This window comes from Manis javanica, chromosome 6 (genome assembly GCF_040802235.1).
Source record: "Manis javanica isolate MJ-LG chromosome 6, MJ_LKY, whole genome shotgun sequence".
Lineage (NCBI taxonomy): Eukaryota > Metazoa > Chordata > Mammalia > Pholidota > Manidae > Manis > Manis javanica.
In genome coordinates this window covers 57,900,589-57,906,588 of record NC_133161.1, presented here as the reverse complement: position 1 = coordinate 57,906,588, position 6,000 = coordinate 57,900,589, and positions in this window count along the sequence as shown.

Below are 6,000 nucleotides of genomic sequence, written 5' to 3'. Positions count from 1 at the left end.
GCAGTAGTCCTCTGCCCTGATCACCCCCAGGGCCACGTCCCAGGTAACTAGAGACAGAACCTCTACCCCGAGCTTGCGAAAATAATTCAAACTAGCTAATCCTAAACTGGACTGCCCTGCCCAGCCCTGCCTTGCCGTCTCTCATGGAAACCACAATAAGGCCCTGCCCATGCTTTTCCCTCCATCTTTCTGCTTCCTGACCAACCCTGGTGCTTCCCCATAAGGCCCCAGCATGGCATGGCAGCTTCCTGTTTCCAGGGATTGTTGAGTACAGAAAATTTGCTTCATGACAGGGAAAATTATTAGTAATAATAATAATAATAATAATAATTACAATTATTAGTAAATTTTTCCTTGATTTTTTGAAACTTCATTATTCTGAGATAATTTTAGACTTGCTGAAGAGCTGGAAACTATGAGAGAATTCCCACTGCAGTTGCTCCTGGGCCCGGCCACAGCGTATTTCTCAAACCTCACACATGCTCGCGGGTTCGCCGCTGTTCACTTCAGGCTCGACTCAGCTTTCACTGTTCCCACTCGTCCCTTTTCCGCCCTGGAAGCAAGTCGGTCCCTCCGTGTTATTCAGTCTCTGACAAGGCTGGGGCCTCCCCTTGTCTCCCGGGCCCGGGACCATGGAGCAAGCTGCCACGGGATTTTGTATGATGCCCTCTGTTTGTGGTCTCAGGATCAGGACCATGGAGCATGGTGGGGGGCGGTGCTTCTCGTAGCTGCCTTGTCAGGGCACACATCAGGGTGTCTTTTCACCAGCCAAAGATGCCCTTGATTCCTTGGTAACTGTTTTAGTTCAGGCTGCTGCAAAGAAGCATAGCCTGGGCAGCTGAAGCTTGGCTAGGCTAGGCCTGGCTAGGCTAGACTAGGCTACCCTATGCTGCTAGGCTAGGCTAGTATAGGCTAGGCTACGCTACTAGGCAACTAGGCTAGTAGACCACTAGTTTACAAGGCTATTAGGCTAGTATGCCACAAGGCTACAAGGCCATAAGGCTACAAGGCCACTAGGACACTAACCTACAAGACCAGAAGGCTACAAGGCCACTTGGCCACTAGGCCACTTGTTTAAGAGGCAACTTGACTAGGCTTGGCTATGCAAGGCTACTACACTACTAGGCCACCAGACCAATAGTCTAAAAGGCTACTAGGCCACTAGGACACTAGGCTACAATGCCCCTAGGCCAATAGGCCACTAGACTACTAGGCTACTAAGCCACTAGGTTAGTAGGCCACTAGATTACAAGGCTACTAGGTCCCTAGGTGACTAGGCCACTGGGCTACTGGGCTACTAGGCTACTATGCTACAAGCCTACTAGCTCACTAGGCCACTAGGCTACAGGGCTAGTAGGTCACTAGGCCACTAGGCAAGTGGGCTACTATGCTACTATGCTACAAGTCTAATAAGTCACTAGGCCACTAGGCCACTGGGCTACTAGGCCACAAGAGTATTAGCCTCCTCGGCTTCTGGACTTCTAGGCTAGTAGCCTACGTTAGGCTATTCTAGGCTTCTAGGACACTAGGCTAGCCTAGGCCAAACGAGGCTAGGCTAGGGTAGTGTACTAGGCTACTAGGCTAGGCAAGGCTGTGCTTGGCTAGGCTGCTAGAATACTACGCCACTAGGCTACTAGGCAAATAGGCTACAAGGCTACTAGGCCACTAGGTCACTAGGCTACAAGGTGACAAGTTCACTAGGCTACTAGGCTACAAGGCTACTTGGCTACTAGGCCACTAGGCTAGGCTACTAGGACACTAGGCTAGGGAACGCTAGGTGAGGATACACCAGTCTACCAGGCTACTAGACTATGCTAGGATATGCTACGCTATGCTACTAAGACACTAGGCCACTAGGCCACTAGACTACAAGGCTACTAGTTCACTAGGCCACTAGGCAACAAGATCACTAGGCCACTAACCTACTAGGCTAACATGCTACTTGGCAACTAGCCTAGTAGGCTAGCTATCCTTTGCTAGGCAAATAGGCTACTGTGTAGGCTAGGTTAGGCTAGGCTAGGCTAGGCTACTAGGCCACGGGCGAGGCTAGGCTAGGCTAGGCTAACCCAGGCTACTAGGCCACTAGCGTAGGGTATGCTAGGGTAGGCTAGCCTACTAGGCTACGAGATCAGTAGGCTAATAGGTCACTAGGGTACGAGGCTACTAGGTCATTAGGCCACTAGGCTACAAGGACACTCGGCCCCTAGACTACTAGGCTACGAGGCCATGAGGCTACTAGACTGCTAGGTCACAAGTCTACTGGGCTAGTAGGCCAATTAGGTCACTAGGCTACAAGGCCAAAAGACCACTAGGCCACTGGGCCACTTGGCTACTAGGCGGCTGGGCAAGGCTAGGCTAGGCTACTAGACTACTAGGATACTGGCCACTAGGCTACAAGACTCCTGGGATACATGGCTACTAGGCCACTCGGCTAGGCTAGGCTAGGCTACTAGGCCACGGGCTAGGCTAGGCTAGGCTAGGCTATGCTTCTACGCCACTAGCCTACAGGCTAGGCTTGGCTAGGCCTAGCCTACAGGCCAGGCCTAGCTGAGGATTGTATACAGCTGAAAGTAAATAAGTCTAATCACTGGGAGTGAGCAATTGACCCAGCTTGTTAAGAAAGTAAATGAGTGTAATCAATGGGTATAAATCCTTATTCAAATCAGGGGTTTCTCTTTTCTTCCAATACAACTAAACGAGGATCTAAACTAGTTGTGAGCTCAGAGAAGATAATTAAAAACAATTTGGTAATTATCGAGTCTTCCCCTTGTTTTTGTAACTCAGAACTGATGTATTAAGTGCCAGGGTTAAAATCAATTCTGCATTTATCTGAATGTACTTTTTAATGTGAACTGATTTCTTCTAGCAATAACTAATGTTAACATATACATATTTGAGTAGTAGAGAAAATAAAGCCTTTCCCATCTCCTAAAGATATGCCTCGTCACTAAAGTTTTTCATTTTACTCTTATACCTAGTATTTATTAATTTTACTCGGCTAGGCTAGGCTAGGCCTAGTCCATTCCCACAGGTGACTCACTTCTCCAAGGCTGCCATTTGGTTCCTACGGCTCCAGTATATCCACATTCAAGACAAGACCAAGGAGGATGGATGATGGGATACGTCCCTGAGCTTGTCTCAGCAAGTCCTCTTCTTGGAAGTCCCACCATGTAGACCTCCACTTATTTCTCCTTGTCCAGAGATGTCCATGGCCACTCCTACTTGCAAGGAAGCCTAACAAAGTAAGATTTGTAGCTGAAAATCTATCCCAAGCAAAATCAGGTTATGCTAATAAGAACAAAGGGACAGTGGCTATTAGAGGCAGTGATTCCCAGCAACATCCCCAGGGTCTATTGCACTGCAACCAGAATTGCTGACCTAGCCAGTTCTTAGAGATGCAAACAACTCATCGGGGAGCACACCTTTCAGATACAAACGAACCAATCCAGACCCCAGTGCTGTGAGCCACCTCCATCTGGCTCTCTCAGTCCAGGAGGCAGTAGTCCTCTGCCCTGATCACCACCAGGGCCACGTCCCAGGTAACTAGAGACAGAACCTCTACCCCGAGCCTGCGAAAATAATTCAAACTAGCTATCCTAAGCCGGACTGCCCTGCCCTGCCCTGCCTTGCCCTCTCTCTCTCATGGAAACCACAATAAGGCCCTGCCCATGCTTTTCCCTCCATCTTTCTGCTTCCTGACCAACCCTGGTGCTTCCCCATAAGGCCCCGGCATGGCATGGCAGCTTCCTGTTTCCAGGGATTGGTGAGTACAAAAAATATGCTTCATGACAGGTAAAAATATAAATAATAATTATAATATTAATAAAAATAATTAGTAAATTTTTCTTTGAGTTTTTGAAACTTCATTATTCTGAGATAATTTTAGACTTGGGGAAGAGGTTGAAACAATGACAGAATTCCCACTCCAGCTGCTCCTGGGCCCAGCCACAGCATATTTCTCAAACCTCATACATGCTTGCGGGTTCGTCGCTGTTCACTGCAGGCTTGGCTCACCTTTTACTGTTCCCACTCGTCCCTTTTCTGCCCCAGACACAAGTTGGTCCCTCCGTGTTATTCAGTCTCTAACAAGGCTGGGCCCTCTCCTTGTCTCCCAGGCCCGGGACCATGGAGCAAGCTGCCACGGGATTTTGTATGATGCCCTCTGTTTGTGGTCTCAAGATCAGGACCATGGAGCACGGTGGGGGTGTGTGCTTCTTGTAGCTACCTTGTCAGGGCACACGTCGGGGTGTCTTCTCACCAGCCAAAGTAGCCCTTGATTCCTCAGTAACTGTTTTAGTTCAGGCTGCTACAAAGAAGCAGAGCCTGCGCAGCTGAAGCTAGGCTAGGCTAGGCTAGGCTACGCTAGGCTGCTAGGCTAGGCTAGGCTACGCTACGCTACTAGGGTACTCGGCTAGTAGACCACTAGTTTACAAGGCTACTAGGCTACTATGCCACAAGTCTACAAGGCCTCTAGGACACTAACCTACAAGGCCACAAGCCAACAAGGCCACTTGGCCACTAGGCCACTAGTCTCCTAGACTATGAAGCCACTAGGGTAACAGACCCTATGGTACAAGGCTACTAGGCCTCTAGGTCACTAGGCCACTAGTATACTAGGGTACTAGGCTATTTGACTACAAGACTAGTAGTGTACTAGGCTTCTAGGCTACTAGGTTACTAGGCTTGGTTAGGCTAGGCTAGCCTACTAGGACACTAGGCTTGGCTAGGCAAGGCTAGGCTAGGCTAGGCTAGGCTACTAGGCTTCTAGGCCACTATGTTACAAGGCTACTAGGCTAGTAGTCCGCTAGGATACAAGGCCACTAGGACATTAGGCCGCTACGCCTCAAGGCCATTAATCCACTGGGCCTCTTGTGCACTAGGCCACGTGGCTAATAGGTATTTGGGCTCGGCTCGGCTAGGCTACTAGGCTACTATGCCACTAGGCTACTAGCCCACTATGCTATAGGGTTATTAGGCCACTAGAACAGTAGGCTACAAGACCACTAGGCCACTAGGCTACTAGGTACTAGACTACTAGGTACTGGGCCACTAGCCTAATAGGCCAGTAGGTTACAAAGGCATTAATCCAGTAGGCCAGTAGGCTACTAGGCTACTGTGCTAGGTTAGGCTAGGCTAGGCTACTAGGACACTAGGCCAGGCTTGGCAAGGCTAGGCTAGGCTTGGCTAGTTTACTAGGTTACTAGGTCAGAGTAGGCTACGCTAGGCTACTAGGCCTCTAGGCTACTAGGACACTAGGCTGCAAGACTACTAGGCCATTAGGCCACTATGTTACAAGGCCCCTAGGCCACTCGGCTACTAGTCTACTAGACTACTTGGTTACTACGCCACTAGGCTAGGCTAGACTACTAGGCCACTGGCTAGTCTATACTAGGCTAGGCTACTAGGCAATAGGCTAGGCTAGGCTAGGCTAGGCTACTAGTCCACCAGACTAGGCTAGGGTAGGCTTGGTTAGGTTAGCCCTAGACTACATGCCAGGCCTAGTTGAGGAATTTACACAGCTGAAAGTAAATGAGTCTAATCATTGGGTATGAGCAATTGACCCAGAATGTTAAGAAAGTAAGTGAGTCTAATGAATTGGTATAAATTCTTGTTCAAATCAGGGGTTTCTGTTTTCTTCCAATAAAACTAAACCAGGATCCAAACTAGTTGTGAGGTGACAGAAGATAATTAAAAACAATTTGATAATTAAAAATCTTTCCCCTTATTTTTGTAACTCAGAAGTAAAGTATTAAGTGCCAGTGTAAAAATTAATTCTGCTTTCATCTGAATCTACTTTTTAATGTGAACTGATTTCTTCGAGCAATAACTAATTTTAACGTATACATATTTGAGTGGTAGAGAAAATAAAGCCTTTCCCATCTCCTAAAGATATGCCTCGTCACTAAAGTTTTTCATTTTACTCTTACGCTTATTATTTATTAATTTTACTCGGCTAGGCTAGGCTAGGCCTAGTCCATTCCCACAGGTGACTTACTTCTC